We start from the raw sequence: 20,923 nt of genomic DNA, 5'->3' as shown, positions 1-20,923 counted from the left end.
ATATTATACGAACTACGTGTACTTAATTAGCATAGAATAAAGTTTAAAATATAAATAATTATTATTTAATAATAATGAATGAATTCATTGAAACTAATATTATTAAAATTCATAGAATCTTTTTTTGTTTCATAAAATTATAAAAAAAACACATTAAAAACCGTACTTACGACGGTCGAAGGATGTATTTGATATTATACAGAATTTCGTAAATATAATAGGTATTTCGGCAGATAATTATAAATTAAAAATAATATTTCCCAACTGGCAATCGTAGAATTTTGCTTGGTTCCAGAATTCTAGTGTTGTTGCTGCTTTTGTAGTCGATATTTCTAATACGCGTTAGGGTATTATTATACCCTATGGGTTTTCATTAAAAACAAAACTATTTATGTAACTCCCACTATATTTATACACGAATAGCAGTATAGCTAAACATGAATCAAATCGTTGATTGGTCTAATTAGCGAGAGCATTTATTTGGCATATGACGTATATATAATGTGTATATGATGTGATAGATTCCAAAAGCCCTAACTGTAATATATAAAAAAAAATCTAAAGCATAAATTTAAAAAAAAAACGCTTATTTGTGCTTTTCAGTTTTTGATATTTTCAAGATTTAATAATAGATAATATATTAATATTAAAACAATATTAAAATTAACTATAACATTGACAATATTAGTGTAGTAAAGTTGTTCTACGACTCTTAGGAATATTTTTTAAAAGGCAAAATAATATTCTATTTTGTTATTGAAATGTAGATAAAACAAATATCGATTGTATAAAAAACTTTTTCTTAGACTTTTTAAATTCATTTTTGAGGTTTTTATACTAATTCGTAAATTTGCTAAAATATTTATTGAAGAAACCGCATTTAAATATATTGATTTGTCACAGAATTAGTTAAAGCGATACTGGACTTTTGAGACGCACTATACAGAGTGTTTAAAAAGTTTTTATGCAATTACAAATGTACATATTATCTAGGCAATCGTAAGCCACAGGTAAACGACTCATATACTTATGGAAAGATAAGATAACCAAGTTAATTTTAAGTTATCTAGCTGATAAATCTGGAAACGTAATGATTAATGAACTAGGTACCGTTATATTATATACATTTTTGAAATCGGATGAAGACTTTTGATACACTCTGTATATAATATACGAAGGCAATATTGACCATTTACAGAGGAGGGATGAGTTGCGATAAAAATAGTAATAAAAAATATAAAGAGGGAAATCCAAGCGCGAAAATGAGCGAGACACTCGTATCGTTTAGTTTATGGCGATTTCGGCCACCTGACTCCGAAATACCAACCATATATAGGGTTCAAATCTAATTCTCCCTATGTCATCACCAAAGTTGTATATCTATATACGCTTGAATGTGTATTGGTGTATATTTGTGGCGTGTATAGAGCTTCTAGGGATACCAGTTGTGGTGAAGGGGTATGAAGATCTCCGTGTATATATATTTTTACGCGAAAAAAAATAAAATAAAACTATAAAACCGGTACAAATCGCACTCAAAAGCCATTGGTTGGGTGCGGCGGCGGTCGCTTTTATGGTTTGCGCGATATAACGCAAGTGCGCTCGGAGGGCATTTGTCGACAACGGTCGTTTAAACGACGTATCTTGATTTATAGTTTTTCCCGATAATATTTATATATATATATATATATATTAAGAGAATGATGGAGAGAATGTGTGTGTATAAATAAGATTTTTTTCTCTTGCAAAATACTATTTCCATCTCTTTGTTGATATATAAATACGAATTATATTATTATTACTTATTTTTTTTTCAAAGTCAAAGAACGCGAAAGTAAACTATCCTTGTACATATCATTATTGCTATTCTTGGTTTCATTACGTTTTCGTTATTATAAAATATACAACATAGTTACGAGATTACAGAATGTTTCCTACATACACGTTATTAAATATAATATTATCTATATTATGTTGTTATATTATCTATACTCCAGAGGACCTAAAACAAACGAATTGATAACAAAACGATAAAGCTATATTCAACCGACTCCGTGTTTCAAATTAATTGCAATTAGATAACCCAAGACATGCCATCAGTACCAGTTTTGTTATGATTATATAATATTATTAAATATAATATATATACATATATGTACATAATATGCATAACAAAATGTTATATGGCATACACAATAATATTTTATATTCTGATATACAAAACGCGCCCATTTATCTAGTTGAAATACTGATTCAACCATGGAAGTTGATAGTAGGTTTATTCACATGTAATAAAATTATATAATTTATTTCATATAAAAGAGATGTCAAACTTAAACAATTAGATTTATGCGTCACAGTCGTATTATTATTATAATTATTTATATCTCGCAGTAGAGATTAACTTTTAATCGTTTAGACATCATCTTCGCAGATATAATATACTATACTAAATTACGCAGACCACAGGTTCGAACCATTTTCGAACAGAACTGAAATAGCCATAGAATACAGAGAATAATCAAAAAGCGAGGAGCTGTCTGCAACGCAGAGGCGTAATGTAGAAGACAAACGTCGGTGTTTTAGTATAACGTTTTTTTCGTTTTATTTTATCTCTCCACTTTTGTTTTACGTTATTATATTATACAGTACCAAGGGTTAAATGTTTACGTACTTATCACCGTTGGTGGGGTAAGTGTCATCTTGAACCCACGTAATATCATTGTATAAAATATTAATTACGACATGCCACTTCAACGAGAAATCAGAGTGAAGATATAAAGAGAAGAACCACTCCATGACATTAAGATAATATAATTTCAACAAACAGTTATAGGATACTATTGTTAGATTGTAGTTAATATAAATAAGACAATTAATTGTGTAATTTTGGCAAAAACAAAACCAAGTAATTGCGATTCAATAATCATTATGTTAATAACCGAAATAATAATGCGTATTATTAAGCGTATGAATGACTTGCGTCGGTTATTTATATTACATGACATCCCACGATTTAACTGCGATAAAAATACATAATATACGCAAGGTGTGTCTATAAATTATATAAAAAATTCACTTTCCTACAAATTCATAGCCATAGAAATAAATAATTTATTGTTGGTGCAAAATTATATATTTTAACTCAATAAAACTCAAAACAACTTACTTATTCCAAATTTAATTTAGATAGGTATATCGAAATTAAAAAAAAACATCTATGTAACAAATTACAATATAAAAAATATGCATTACATTCATTTGAAAAAAAAAAAACCTGTTCCTCTGCTATATAGTTTATATTTGATAAGCCTATTTATACGATGACCTTAATATACAAAAAACAATTCTAAACACTTAAAACTAACTTATAACTGCATAACTTATATACCTATTATAGATAGTTTATTTCGTACACATACCTAATTGTTATTAAAATATTTCGATTAATTTTAATCGTTGACTATTTATAAAACGAACCTATAATTCATACTATTAAATCTTAAACGTAAGTCGGTATTTATTCAAAATTTAATGACAATATTATGATATTATATTTATTATATTAATAATATAATAAATACAATATTTTTTGGCAACAATTAATTCAACCTACCGTACAACTAAAATCGTAAAATAAATTACTACAATGACAATATAAATACATAATTAATAGTATTATATATAAATATTACCTTAAATCTTTACTCATAATCGTTTTTCGTATGCGATGATAGTGAATTCAAATTTGACACATGCATGATTGTGATTTACTTGTATTAGAAATACAATTTTAAATATATTCAAAACCTACTGTATCGTACAGTAGAATGTTGATCAAAACTTGCTTTAATTTTTAGTGCTAACGTAGAAACTGAATCCAATTTTCTATTAAAAATCATGATCGATAAAAATGAGATAGTCATATTTTCATGGTAAAAAAACCCACATCATTGTATCATTGTAATACTAATACATTCGTCGGAGCACTCAGAATTTAAGTATATTTCGTATTATTTCTCATTTTACTAACTGTTGTTTGTTGATTATCGTGGATATTATTGAAGTTTTGTACACTCATCCTGGCACTACACTAGTGTATCTATATTGCCTAAACAAAGTGCCGTCAATATTAAATATTATATTTATGATTTTAAGAAGTAGTGCGCGGGGTTCGAAAATACTGAAACAAATTTTCTGGATATAAAACATAGATAAGTCGATAAATAATATAATTCTTAGGTTTAAGTAGATATTGTGGATTATTTGACAAAATATCTTTGTGCCATTGCTTCTGAAAGCATAATATCAATATAAAACATCACAATGGCGTAAAAACAGAATCGAACGTTTTGTTCGTTGCAATATAATATATACGCACAAAGAAGTTGGTGTTACCGTTAATTAACCATATGGGTATACGCCAATCCCGGTAATCCCGAAAACAACCCACAGTTTGTGTGTGTATGTGTGTGTGTGTGTGTGTGTGTGTGTGTGTGTGTGTGTGTGTGTGTGTATGCGTTGGTGCACTTGTGCGCATATGTGCGTTTACAAGCGAACCATAATTCCAGCGCGCTTATGTGTCCACCACACATTCCAAATTTTAGCGGTGCCACTGCAGTGAACATATTATAAACACAATATATATATGTATACAATATAATGTATACACAACATAATCCGTACAAACTTTATAACGCAGTGTATATGGAGCGTACATATAAATTAATTTCGTAATTAACGTTCGCGTGACGAAACGAAAAAACAACAAACTAATTAACTATGTAAAATGCAATTAGAAAAGTTTTTTTATATATATTTTTTTTTTTTTTTAATATTTGTGAACATTATATCGGACGCACAGTGTTTAAATTACCACGTTATTAAAAACGTATTTGCCATTAGTTACTATCTAGAAATATAAATCTCACCGATTAAATAACCGTTTTAGTTTTGGTTATTAAAACATAATAAATGAGTAACAGTGAGTTTATAGTTAAAAAAAAAAAAACGTAATTTGAGCGTATATATTATATGTACCTACTGAAAATTGTTCAGAGAAACAACAACGGCGTGGGGTCTACTTAAGTCTTCGTTTGTATGCAAACGACGTAGTTTAGTGTTTTTTTAAATTTATTTTCTTTACACAATAGTATTACTGTAATACCGTGTATAGTATAACAACCATACACCCCATACAAGCACCTACTTGGAACATTTAAATTTTAAATAGAATTTTAAATTATAATTTTAATTCCGTTCACATTTTCAGAATAAACTCGGAACACTAATTAAAACCTGAAACACAATAAATCTTAAAGTGTCCATAGGAAAACTTTAAACTTTAAACGGTGTTTTAACGATTTTATCTTAAAATCAAGTGATCGAGAGAGTAATAGAATATGCATATCAGCAGGGATCAGGCAAATGAGATTAATTGCCTGCAGATACATTGGATACTCCCATATAAAACTGCATTTTATAATTATTATTTCAGTACTTACATTTTGCTAATTTATTACCATTAAACATAATAATAATAATATATTACATTATTGTATATCACCAATAGCACTGATTAATAACTCTAGTATTATACGCACACCTAAGCATTATATTTATATATAGTTCTGTATAATTTTAGACAATGTGTTATATATTATAATAGCTACTATTTATCAAATTGTGTAATTTAATAGACATTGTATTACATGCCAAAACTCTAAAATAGCTTTTTTTGAAATATAAAAATGTATAAGGTTAATATAGGTGTATAAAATAATTAATCATTGTAATTGTAATTTGCATGTTTATTTAAATATATAATTGTTTTCTGTTTTTAATTGTATTATAATAATACTATGGTCGTGACTCGTGTAAAATTCACATAATGTTTATTCCTCGTAGATATTCAATATTAATAACAAATTATCATTATTGATATTATTTAAATAATTTATCATTGATGTATGCCATTAATGGCTATAAAATCTTAATATAATAATATTATAATAGTTGTATTGTTTTGTAGCATTGTTAGAGTACAGCTAAGCTACAAGATACACGTGTAATACGTATATACTATGCTTGCAAATATAGTTTATCAAATTAATGATTTTTTTTTTTTTTTGTTAATTCCGATAATCCTGGATAATTTAAATATCAAAAAGTACTGAAAAATACTCAAATAAAAATTAAAAATAAAGTCTGAACGTATTCTAATTACCAAACTAAAATTTAGTTCTGTACTAAGTTAATAGGCTCTCAATATGATATGGTTTTCGTTACGTATTATGATGGTTTAGTAGAGTTTGGTATAATTTTTGCATGCCTACATAAAATACGTTTAAATCGAACGGACGGTGCTAACCGGAAATGGGCATTGAAATACTAAGAAGAGAGTGGCTTGAACTGCGTAGACGTTACGCTACGCGTTTTTTCGTCTTTTCCGGTCGTCCCAACGAGAGTAGATTCGAATAGCGCTATATAAATACACTGCGGCACATATAATATACCAAGCGGGGCGACAAAAGTCAGATGCCGTCCATGATAAATCTGAGTAAAAGAAGCGGGAATGAAAAAACAGCGTTTTTCGTTTTTGATCGCGTTTCCGAAACGTTTGTCGGCGTTGGAATTTATATTATATTTACAGAGTAAAACGACGATATTTACGACGAAAACGACGGTTACGATTCGATTAAATGAAAAGTGAAAAGAATCTGGCACCCTCTCCTGTGACCTCCATCGTTCCTTTTTCCACGTCGATTTTGGCACCGATAGCGATACGAGACATAAAGCGAATAAACACGCGCGCGCACTGCAGGCACGGCTGCTTTTGAAACCACTGAAATAAATAAGCCATATATAGACGCGCGACCGGGAGTTTATATTTTTGCATAGTTTGTGTGTATGTGGAGTTGTGGATACGAAAATAATTTTTATTGTAAAGAAAAAAAAAAGAATGATGGGTTATATGGAGCAATGGCCAAGTTAAATCATCAAGAGAATAATACAAACTCGAAGATGATGTCGAGACGAGATATCGTGCGCCATACTATGTGCCTTTGGACTAAAGTGCATTTCCGAACTACCACCATGACTGCGGTGTGTCGTTCAGCCTAATTGAGAAACGTAAGTCATCGGATTAAGGGTGGGATGGGTATTATAAAGCGTAAGAGGAATGGTAGCTCCAAACGAAGGTAAAAACTTTAATGTCCCGTGCTTTCTATACAGTCTTCACTTGACTTAACTTCAGTTTCTCTTACTTGCTCTTTTTTTATTCATTAATACTTTTCTTTCCAAGTTTTTTCTACTTCCATTTTATTTTATATTTTTGGTTTCAAATTAAGCATGATGATTGCAGTACGTAATCCACTCAAAATCACACACAAACAGTTAAAAGTGTATTTACGGGCGTAACTACGGCATGGAGACGGAAGGAAATATCTAAACAAATACATATCGCATTGAAGTAACTATTTAATTTGTGTTTTTGGTTATAATACGTATGTATAAAATACTAATTATGAACTAGTTTTGAAGCAGACAAAAATGTGTTACAATCACACAGGTTTAACAGGTATCCCAAAAACATTAGAAGCCTACCTCTGTCATTGACTCGTAAAGTTTTTGAAGATGCAAAACATTTTTATTAATATGAAATATTTTTAATAAAAACAATACTCTAAAACCAAATTCATAAATATTTATATATATATAATAATATGACCTCTTATTTTAGATGTTATTACCTCGTTTCTTATTTTATTAAATTTAATAATATTTAATTGAATTAATATTTAACAGTAAACAAACATTATCTCGACAATTATTAAGGTTGACTAAAAATATATATCTAACCAATATATGTAAAATAGACGTTTCAATGTATTTATCATGTCTTAAAAAAAAAGTTTTCTTGGCTTTAAGCCGAATTCGAAATCATATAGTTATATAAATTGGCAAGTCAATACATAGATTTTATGCATATTTAAAACAGTTTATTTCTAAATTGTATACTAAAATAATTAAACTATGAAATACATTTTTTCTTTTATTACCAACTTGCCTTTTACTTATTCTGCAATATCATCTATTATCCTATTGGCTGGCTAAACATGGTTAGATCGGTAATCAGGTATACCTGGTATACTTGGTATTGTCTATATTATCTTATGTATATTATGTAATATACTATATAATATATATTATAGGTAGAGTAGGTATAATAGTATGTTTTATTGTTTTATCGTAAACAATTTGTATGTTGACACAATGTGTTAAAATAAATGAATTAATGTATAATATTACGATGAAAAAAAATCATTTTTTTCTATAAATATGAAAAATAAAGATAATAATGTTGAGTTTTTTCCCCTAAAATGTCGTAAAAACAAAAAATAAAATCTATCCCCCTCCACTTTATCGTCTTTTAAATACCCTATATGGCTATATTGTCCACTATTGTAATAGAGATCAAACCTTTCTATTATACATAGTTGGTAGTTACGCTACAGTATAGTATTGTATATTGTAATAGACTACAGATTTTATGACGATATAAACAATTAGGTATAACCTGCTGAAGATAATAATATAAACGAATGATAAAAACAAAATATTTGAAAAACATCTATTGAAATTTAAATTCAAGTCTCGTTTTTTTATATTCTCACAGTGAAGTAATTATATAAATTTAAAATATCGTGGAAATGGAAAATATAAACAATACTTTAGTATCATTTGGACATCAAAAGAAAATCAATAGTCGTATTATGTATTATGCACTAAAAAATGTAACCTGTAAAGCACGTGAGATATATTTCAAAATATCCAAAATATTCCGAAAGTATCAAAGTGAAATAAACAAAAGTTCCATATTATAAATAAAATTGTATTGAAAGACATGAATCATATACATTTCATGATTAGAAAACAATTATACTAGCCAACGAAAACGCATTTTGCGTTAAATCCACGCCCTATTTGTCACGATCGAGATAATATTATTAGTGTGCGTCGTTATCGAATAAGGTATTGGTTTTTAAATTGCGTGCGCGTAACGAACCGTATAAAATCGAGGTCAATTACTTGGCAATTAGTTGCCGGCAATTAATCCATTTCTATAATGTATATCATATATATTATATAGACCGCGTGCTTGGTGGCAATTCAATCGACATATTATTATTATTTTCTCTTATGCTTTTTGAAAATCATATTATCGTAATTACGTCGACATAATCAAATGACTACGAGTGTTAGTGGAGAGTTTGGCTTCCACAGATTCAAGAGTACCGATAATTTAATCAGGGTATTTGAACAGTAATTACTAATTTGTTTCCCAATATTGCATTATATAATGTAATATATTATGTGCAGTTCGCACGTTGCACATACTATGAAAATATACAATAATATTGTTTATATTAATAATCAGAAATACGAATGCAAACAGCAAACCTCACGAGTTTTTAATATTTAATTAATTTTTCATTGCCTTGCAATATTTTTGATAATGAATCAACAGCATTATAATTTATAATTTCAGATTTATAAGAGTTTTATTCATAAAATCAAGACAAATTTAGAGTTTATAATATGAGTATATTATGGGTACATTCCGATATTTTTTTTTATTTTAGTATCAAACACGTCCAACAATTTTCCAAAAAAACGTTTATAAATTTGTGACTAGAAAATATACAAATAAAAATACAATTTTGTTTAGCAATATGAGTATAATTCCTTGTACGTCTAACAAAAAAGAAAAAAGTTAAAAGATACTATAGATTCAAAACGTATATTTTATTACTTTTATTGAATTTTTAATAAAACAAATAAGAAAATATCAAATCGTAGAGAAATAAGAAACAATATCGATAATATATTAAAAAGATTGTATCAAAAGAATATTTCAAAATGAAAAATGAAAAATACTAAAAAATTATAGATTGATTTTGAAACTTTATATAGAAATAAAAAAAAAAACATCAAAATAATATTTTAAACTTATATACTCGTATAAATAATATATATATAGCACTATGGTAAATGTAGTCAAATCAATAGAAATTCTATAAAACATTTTAAGAATTTTAATTTAATGTACTTTTTTATTAAAAGTCTGCCCGAGTTTTTGAATATAATAAATATATTAAATTAGTTACACATTAAATATAACAATACATTGAAATATGATTCGACTTAAGAACTTTAAAAATTTGTACATTTTTTATAGTTAAGTATTCAATATCAAAATAAATATACCTATAGTGTGCAATTGAAATTATAACTAATTGGGAAATAATAGACTTGTTTATTTTTTCTATATTAATAAAAAATCAAAAGTAATTGCAACAGTCTGCTTTATAAATTGTTTTTATATTTTATTATCCTGGAATTATTACTTTTTCACATACATTCATTTTTTAATTTTAATTAAGCTTCGGACACCGAAAATTAGTTGTGTGATTTATTGATTTTATTAATACACCAGGTATAGGTTTTTTGAACTCGTGTTATCGTATTTGGAATATGACTTTGTCCCTGAGAGCTCGGGTGGTTACCCGATCAAAAGGAACGCACCGGATGGTGCTTGACTACAACTCCATTTACTGACTCTAACCAAACACTACGCCATACATGCTCCTCACACAATATGTTATATTTGACATACACACGTATTAAATTAAAAAATGTTAACTATATCATAAAATACATAGTATACCTATTATAAACGAAGGATAAAGCAAAATGTTTTTTTTTTAATTATCATATTTACCAAAGGTTATTTTTTACATTCCGTTTTGAACCATGACTATCTAATCAGATTATTGATTGGTTTACGGTCGGAAAGGAAATATAGCCGCATGCTATTAGCGCGTAAAAGCCGAAAGCTAAAGGGTACCTAACATATATAGCTGGAAGTGTATCGGTAGCTTAATGAATATAATTAAATTGACCGTCACCGGTTTAATTATAATAATACGTATGTATATACTATACACTGTACCTATACACATTATAGAATTTATTATAGTAAATTACGGAATAATCGATTAAAAAAAAAAAAAAAAAAAAAAAACGATCAATAGTTCTATGGTGCCAGATATACGACGACGATGACAACGCCATGGATGATAGTAATATTATACTGCAGGGCCAACTAAATTAACACAGAGTGTGTGTATATATCGACAAGGCAATCTAATTTTGTATCTACATTTACGAGTTTACAGGGTGTATCACGAAGTTCTGACAAATGAAATAACTATTGTGTCTTAATCGATTTTTTTCAATTTTTTTTTTTCATTTATTCAATATACATATATACTACACGTTTAATATAACTTTTTATTTTTATTTTTTTTTTTTTTGTATAAAAAATAATTTAGCCATTTATAAACATATTGAATAGGATTAACGTATAGAGTATTTAATTTAAATAATTTGTTTGTGACTTATGAACGCTTAAATATTCGTTCAACTTTCTGTTACTGTAGAATTTACCAAAACCAAAATCAAATGTCAAATACCAGTAGTTAAAACGAAATTTTTATCTGGAGTCAACGATAACTATATCAGAATATTGATAATAATATGTAAAATGTATGTAAAGCCGTAGTGGTTATAAGACAATAAATACGTAGATAATAAAGAGTATGGTTATCGTATTCGTATGTATTGCACTAACCTTTGGTTAAACAAAAAAAAAACTAAAAGAAAATAAATAAATCGAAACGTTTGTCTTATATTAGCTAGTAAACCATATTTTATTGAAAAACTCCAATAGAAAGAATAAAATAATTCATATATGATTTAATTTACCTTTTATTTTTACATTCTGTTACTTTTGTAGCCCTTGCCAAAATGGATTTCATTATAGAAATCAATTCGAAATCTATGTTTTATTTTGTTTTCTAATATTTTTCGTTTGTCTTATAATAAGTAATGGAATTTTCTAAGATATTATAACCTTTTTTTTTTTAATCATCGAGTGATTATTTTATAGCCTTTTGAGTTTAATATAATCCAGACATCAATGAATTCAAAATATATATCTTTTTTGCCCTTATGATGTTCATTTTGAACATTTTTTTTTTACAGTTTTAATAAATATTTTCCAATTAGAATGTGGAATTTCGCTCTGAACACACATGATTATAAACTCCATACTTAACATATGTAAAATTTTAAATATTTTGAATTTTTTATTTACATTTTAAGCTAGGTGTTTTTTATTTTTATTTATTGTTGAATGTTTATATATTTTAATAATTTTATTAGTTTAAACATATTCAATTAACTTAATTTGTATTTTTTCAGATATTTTTAAGAGTTCTTTTATAAGTGTATTTTTTAGGTAATTTTTTTACCATTTATATTATAATAAATGGATTTGTTGCACATATTTTGTTGTTTTTACACATAGATACCGATTTTTATAAGGATTTACTAATTATATTACTACAGCGAAACAAACAAAATTGTATAAATGACATACGACTGGACGTTTTGGAAATAATTTATTAAAAGTTGACTAAAAGTTTTAAAATAATATCGATATTATATGTATAAAATATTATATAGGTATTGTTAATAAATGATCGATTCGGTAACCATTTTAATCACGGTGAAAACCTATAACTTTGGTTTGTTTCCCATGTAAATAATATTTCAGTATTTTAACTCAAATTAAACGTATTACAAATAAAATATTAAATAATATTTTGTGTTTTCGTATTGGTAAATATAGCGTATAATTTACGATTTCATATTATAGTACAGCGCTTTGTGTTACAATGACATTATTTAAATGACGAGGTTATCAAAGGTTATCAAAATGCTTAAACAACAATTAAATATTTTAGATTTTGAGCTGCACAGCTCATACAAAAGCCATTGAGTGAAACAAAATCCTTAAAATGTGTACACTGGAGCTCTTTTAAATAGAACACGTTTAACATTACGAAATTATATAGTATAGAGAACCAGTATCCAACCGACAAATTGTATATTGAACAATAATTTGGCTTATAATCGTTTATTAAATACATTATTAATATGCACATATAATTTGCACGAGTCGTTATGAAAACAATACATAAATAAATTGCTAACGGTTCAATATATTAGATATATATTTCAAATAAAAAAACTGTATAATTGATCATAACGTGAAATATATTTTATGCAGAGTTACCACCACATTAATTAATAATAAATAATAAACAAATGGAACGGAGAGATGCCGGTCGTAATTAGACTGTATTTCAGTTTTAATAGTGGATGGGGTTTATTTTTATGTTGCGACAAACTCGACAAAAATTTAAATAATAAACTCATATCGCGCGACGGTACTACACAAGTCAGTATTTCGTATCCGACACAAAAACAATTCTACACACACACACGTGCATTTTGATATATAAATTAAAACTAAAAAGTACCTCGCACGCGTATATACATTTCGCCATCGGTGTCAGAGTGCAGTCAGTCGGGTCGGGGTTTAAACCTTTATTAGTGAATATGTATATGTATATATATATATAAATAATTTAGTTGAGTTTTTATATTTCATTTTACGACTTTGTGCTCGTCGTTGTTAGCTGCAGCACACAGCGTACGCGCTATGACATACCAACGCATATTCACACACGTAGATTGTAAGCGCGACGTGAGTATACTTTAGCAGTTGTACATTAAATAAACCAAGAACGAATTTGCAAGTAAAACTCGTAGACGGTATTATATTAAATAACATCGAGTTTCGCTAAATGTGACCACTGATTAATAGTAGGTATCCAATGTTTATTGGGATCGTTTATGTAAACCATAATGACTAAACTGTGCTATTGCAATGTTATATGATATTATATAGACCTATAAAACAAAATTTACGAAATAAATTATATTAATAAGATCAAAGTGATATCCGCCAATGATTTGTTCTTGTTGAGATTAACTTAGTGTACCATTATTTATCATAGTGTAAAAATCGAATTTAATACAAAGGTACCCAAACAAATGATAGTCCACTACTCTGATCAACTAAAATTAACTTTTTTTCAACCTACGAGTTGGTTAACTACTTCAATTCTTAATTTTAGTCGATTCCTTGCCTTTTATTTTAGTTCTTTAAAAGTTTTGGCTTTTGCGTTATTTTTAATTTGGTCTATGTAAGAGTTACGAGAAAACCCTGCAGTTTTCTTCACTTCGATAATTATATTATGCAGCTTTTCTGGGTGTCTCGGGACATCTTCAACTATTTTCCAACATAATTTTCTAACCGTATGCTCGTTTTTCTTACAAGTACCTCTTTGTTAGTTTTTCTTTATCTAGCTTATACTTTCTATATGATTCTAGAAACTCATTTTAATGTCTTCGGCATCATTTATTACTTAAGTAATGATGTATGATGCTAAAGTATTTGAAAAAAAAAATAATAAAAAAAATATGAATAAAATATGGAATATATAAATTTTGTCACTCAAAAAGCTTATCGTTCTGATAACAATAAAAATTCTAAAAAATATAAAATACTAAATATTATTTTGATATGATATAAAATTAATATCTTATGAAAGCTAAAAGTTTTTGAAATAATTAGTATATTAAGTTTTAAATCCATCAGGGTATTCACCTATACTAAAAGTTAATGTATTGTTATAAAATCAAGATACATTTTTAATGGATTTTATTGATTCTGGATTTGATTCAAAAAGATAAGGAAATAACATTATACCAACACGTACACTGTTATACTAACCACTATAGTAATAAATATATTAAATTAGTTTTCCGTATAACGATGGAAAAAATGTATCCTTAAACGGACCAATACTTCAAGAAAAGGCAAACGAGTTTGCAATAGTGAGGAAAAAATTATTAGTGATATACTAAGCGACGTGAATTAAACGTTTGAAAACACGTCTTTAAGTCATGATTATATTTTCAAAAAATGTATTACCAATAAAGAATAAATATTTACTGTTAAAAATAAAAAAATAAAATAACTTTTAACTATTGTTCAGCACTATCATTACCTATACCTTATAATTTATTGGTACAGGTATTGCGATTATCATATTTATTCATATAACTATTTGAAATAATATAATGATGATTGATGTAATAGTCTATATAATGTTAATTTAATAACTTTTAAATAATATAGTATTGTTTGATTTTAAAAGTAGTTATTGAAGCCATTGTCTTTATTGGTGAGTATAAAATAATAAGCAGTAAGCAAGATATTGGTAATATTCCAAAAATGTTTCCAATATTTATGCTGATAGATTTTTACACGCTCGCAACAATGGTGGTAATAAAAAACGAAACAGATCACGAGACATTTCCAGTGTTTTCTAATTTAGCAAGTCACTTAAGACTTAAGCTGTTTATAATTGAATGCCTGTGCATGGAAAATATACTGTATAATAAAAAATTGTATTGGTATACAAATCTCAGATAAGGGTATGGTTACGTTTAAGTGCCGGTGTGGGATGTATTATTGAAAAAAAACATTGTTTCCCACCTGGTATATGATGGCACTTACGCATGTATTTATATGCTGCTGATAAAAATTATGCGATTGAATACACATGAGTCATTGGTAAAAGTTTTATGCACGATGTTCCAACAAAAAATTACACAAATTGAATAGGGGAAAACGTGACCAAAAATTTAATAATTGTAATATATATTTTTAATGTCAATATAATTTTATTTTTTATTCATTTATTTAATATTCAGATTCTCTCTGTTTCTAAAACATATATCTGTGTTCTATATGAGTATTTAATCAATTTCAGTTATGAAGTCCAACTATAAATACCTTTATATAGTGTAAATGACTAATATACTTGAAAGTGGGGTGATCTCACTTGCTGCAGCGAATAAGACAAAACGAAACTAATAGATACTATAATACAAAGCAGTATAAAACCCAGACAAAGAATTTCTATCGTTCAAACGATTTACAATGAACGTAGGTATATGAATATAATCAATATACTTATTATGCGTTTAATTTCGAACAACATGTGAAATTTAAAAGTACATATACAACATCAATACAGCATAATGAAATGATTTAAAATACTGTGTACGGAAACTAGTCATAAACGCTAGAGTAGACGCGTTACCGTTATAAAATTGTATAATTTATTAGATAGGTAATATAAAATTATGTCTACAGACAATCGCAAACCAGATGTCTATTATGTTTAAAGTTTTTCAATGTTAACAATAACTGACACAGTTTTATAGTCACATAAAAAAATCTAGGTTACCACGTGGAATAGAATACCCATGCTAGCAATTAACTAATTAATTGTTCAAGTATAATTTTCAAAATAATTAAATTATTATACTATAACCCACGTGCTCATAGTTCATAAATGCAAACATTGAATAAGAGGGGATGCTTAAAATGTATTCAAACAATAGTTTGTCTTAATCTTGGTCTATTGCCAACCATTTAAATAGCACCGATTATAATATTACATACTACTTCAAAAATAATTATGAAAACAATTCGGTGAAAGGTTTGGAATCCACGATTGACACTAATGGCACTACAGAAACAAAATTAAACTAATTCAAGATTTTAATATTAAAGTTTTAGACAGTCTCAAATTGGATACAATAATTCTATACATTTTATTTAAAAAAATGATATTCTTATAAACTCGGTGAATTACTTGGAGTGTCATAACGATGCATAATCCAGGAATTTATAATAAAATAAATTACTAATTTATAATAATAATTTTTACCAAGAACATTATAAAACTGATTTGATAATTGTAAGTGACGACGACAAAATAATGTCATACGACCATTATATAGATTTAACCACTGCATCTTTGCAGTATAATAATTGTGGTTGCTGTATTATAAGGATTTTGGTTGTCCAGAGATTCGAAACTTTGTTGGAGTGGTTATCAATTTATCACTACCTATATTGTATAAAAGAATATGTATATAAGCATGTTCGGATTAAATGTCTGTACGTATACTCAGAGATAAAAATAATAATAATAAAACGTTTTCCTCCGCCCAATTCATATAATAACTGTAACATAAAAGTCGCAAAACCATTATATAATCCTTAGTTTTTTCGTTAATGACGTGGTTTTTATTTTTTCAACAACCCACTACCGTCCGTCAAACATCTTTCTTTTGCGTTTTATTATGTCATCGAGTTATAATTTTTTTCATATAATATACAAAAATTGTTAAATCTCAGGGAGAACTATTTTTAAGTTACGAACACCACCCGTACATTGTGAATATGTCATTTTCAGATGTTGAGAACACGACCTTATCATCTCTTTCTTTCGTACGTATTAAATACGGAGGAAAAATTCGTATACATTTTATACGCAATAACATTTTTCTTCTACGAAAATAAACGCGCATTCTGACGGTGCAGAGTGAGATTATACTTTTTCCACTTATTTCCACTGCGTGTTATAGAAAAAATATAATCGAAACTCGCTTTATTATAATATAATACATAAACTGAGCGATTATATTTTAATAGACGCGACGTGAAGGGACACATCGTTTAAAATGCGTATTAAAGTTTATCGTAGTGGTGCAGGCAGCGCCGTTTGTCGAATGTTATCGTTTCGAAGTGTTGTTTGTCTTTCATCGGTTTTTATTGTTATTATTATTATATTTTTTCTATTGTACGGGTTAGTTTGAAATATACGCGTAGAATAATAATATAATGCCACTTTATTCTTATATTTTATTATAATACACGTACGGCGTGCACAACCGAGCAAACATTTTTCTAAAGAGTAAAAATGTACATAGCTATTACGTTAATTTGTATTTTTAAATATGGTTTCAAGAAATGATTACTGTATTTGGAACGCCGAAATTAAATTGAATTGCTTATAGTGTTATATCTCATAGTAGATTCTCATATATACGTCATAATCATCATACATACAACAAAATAACCAATCGTATTTAAAGATTACTGATGTTTAAGTAAATTTTAATCTCATTCAGTTATGTATTGAACTGAGAGCTGATGCAATAATGTGTGATCTATCGACAAATGGTGGTCTACGATAAAACTTTGTAGGTAGAAAGCGTTATCTACCGATAACATATACTTATGCTGTACAAAATAATACTAAAATAATAATATCAATACGATTGGATTTTATATTTATGATGTACGTATATTACTCTTAAAATATCATGTATTTACAATAAAGTGTTCACTCGTGTCATATAAAATACTTTAAACGATGAAAATGAAATCACTGTAGAAAATAACTGACGGAACTGTTATGGAAATGTAATACAGGGTCCAAGAGTATTTAATGTGTTTTGTGATCATGACATCATAACTGAACATCGATTTTCTATTATAAAAAAAAATCAATGAAAGCCTTTATTTTAGAAAATGAGTTAGAATTTGGTATAGCAATTCACAGTGATCAGAGGTGAGTCTATAAATATAATACCTACCTGTATATTTCTCTGAAAGACCATGGATTTATTCATCAAACAGTCAATTATACTGAAAATTTCGTAGATCCAAGTATTGGAACTCATACCCAATAAATAGAAAGTATTTTAAAGTTAGTTGACACCAATTAACACTAATAAACGTTAATGTTACCTATCCACTATTATCTGACGACTAGAAAAATAGTGACGATAATGGCTTTTGATAAATAAAATCAGATTTTAAGAAAACTTTGGAATACAGATAACATTTCAGTAAATACATTTATATTTTAAGTTTGATATAATATATTAAAAAGGTGATCAGTAGATCACATTTCCCGGTATATAAAACGTTAGACTTCTAGTTTTTCAACAAATTACATATTATTGGAATGGTTTCCTGTAATTTTATGAGTATAAAACTCTTGTCATTCTGTTTGATTAAACAGCGTGTGTACATATTATGTGACCAACGATAATATTATACTAACTTAACGTGTAACACGAGAACTATGAGCATGGCGATGGTGCCCCTGTAGTTGTGAAGATTTCCAACTTAGCCTTTAAGTGTAATATTTCTACACTCATGATTCTCGTGTTAACTTTACAAGAAAATAAAATACTCGCAGTATGCATATATCTACTTTGTATAATGTGTACGTAGGTAAGTTAGACTCCTGTAGAAGATGTCATGTGTATACGCACCTGCAGCTAATTAGTGTCCTCATGTATAATATTATAATACATTATAATGTATACATATAAAAATATTATATATATTTTATATGGCGGTATTTCGCAGACTTGTATATTTAAAAATAATATCGTTCCGCATAAAAACGATTACTCAAATCTAGAACGACCTTTTTCGACCCTCGAAATAGCGCGTTGTATAAAATAACGCGTATGTGTAATAATAATATATTCTATTCTCTTTACGAAATTCCGCGGCGTTGGATTTTCAAACGACAAGTAGCTACATATACATATATTATATGTGTATGTGTGTGTGTGTGTGTGTGTGTAAAACATAATAATATAGGTCCGCGGGCGAATCGAGTTTTACCCAACCCGTAATAATAAAATGAATAAATCGATGCCGGAAGTCGGTGCAACAGTATATATGTACGTATAATATGATATATTATAATACGCCATTGCTCCAAATTTTTGGCGGACCTTAACCCGACTACTGTTGTTACGACGATATTTATATTATACGATACATAATCATGGAGCCCGCATTCAAAGATCATTTTTTTCAAATTGGAAAATGACGCATGGCGTAACTACATTTTTTTTTGTTTAAATTGTAGTTGAAATAAGCCGATATAATATTGCGTAAACTGTAACTATTATTATTATTATTATTATTATTATTCGTATTATTACTTATGTCTCTATAACATCTCTGTAGTCTTAAAACTCAATTGTTCGTTGAAAGAACTCTAAGTATTATCAATATGTTCATTGTAATATAGTTAGTTTTGTCTTTATTTTTATCGAGCTTATCGTTGAATAATAATCTTTCTACAATCATTATTTCTTTAGAGACAAAACAATTTTCATTTTAAAAAAATCGCCTCTAGGCAAATACTATATAATATATACTGAATTGAACTTCTTTTTACGCAGTAAAATGTATTTCAGACGATTTGTTTTCAAACAATAATAGTTACGACCATATAATAATAGGAATAAATGAAGGTTAATTTAAATTTAAAAACAATTTTGTTGCAATTTTTTATTTTTATGGGCACGACATCACAACCTGATGGTTTGTACTTTTTTAGTGCACGAACTTCCGGGATCTGGGTATATAGGATGCACATATAAATATCTACACTTTTTTTTATTTTTAATCAATTTTTTTGAAATTGTTAATATGTTTATATATAAAATATAAATTATATACTTAGATTTAAAGTGATTATAATATGTTGATGCATAATGTTGAATATTAATGAATGTTTATACATTTTATTCAAATTTTAAAGTATATACTTATGTTTAAAATAAAGTATCATTATGTAAACCATGAATTGATGATAAATTAAACTGCTTATTCAAATTTTAAATACTGAAATAAATATAAATTATGAATCGTGGTGAATTGGTTGCAAACAATTGATCGGCGGTGAATTGATCGCGACAGAATTAATCGCAATATAATTGGTCACCAGGATAATTTATTGTAAAACGAACATTTAGGTTTTTTTGATATTTTATTATACTAATTACACAATTAATACACGCGTTTCCCATTTATATTTATATTATTTAAGAATATTCAAATATTCTTATTTATTTTTAAATAACGAACAGTTAATCTAATTTAAAATGTGGCTAACAGATATAATATATAGGTAATATTATAATATGCCATATTTTTATATATACACAACATAATTATTTTTTTGGTGTGGTAATAACTTCGATAAGA

The 20,923-nt window shown here is 27.4% G+C and overlaps 1 protein-coding gene across 2 annotated transcripts in view; it reads right to left on the bottom strand.

Annotated features, from left to right (window-relative positions):
• The window catches only part of LOC113556294 (protein O-mannosyl-transferase TMTC2-like), a 252,297-nt gene that overhangs the window by 108,678 nt on the left and 122,696 nt on the right, over window positions 1-20,923 (bottom strand). The gene's annotated exons all lie outside the window — the stretch shown is intronic.

The sequence above is a fragment of the Rhopalosiphum maidis genome, chromosome 4 (genome assembly GCF_003676215.2).
Source record: "Rhopalosiphum maidis isolate BTI-1 chromosome 4, ASM367621v3, whole genome shotgun sequence".
Classification (NCBI taxonomy): Eukaryota; Metazoa; Arthropoda; class Insecta; order Hemiptera; family Aphididae; genus Rhopalosiphum; species Rhopalosiphum maidis.
This window is presented reverse-complemented; position numbering and strand designations above follow the sequence as displayed.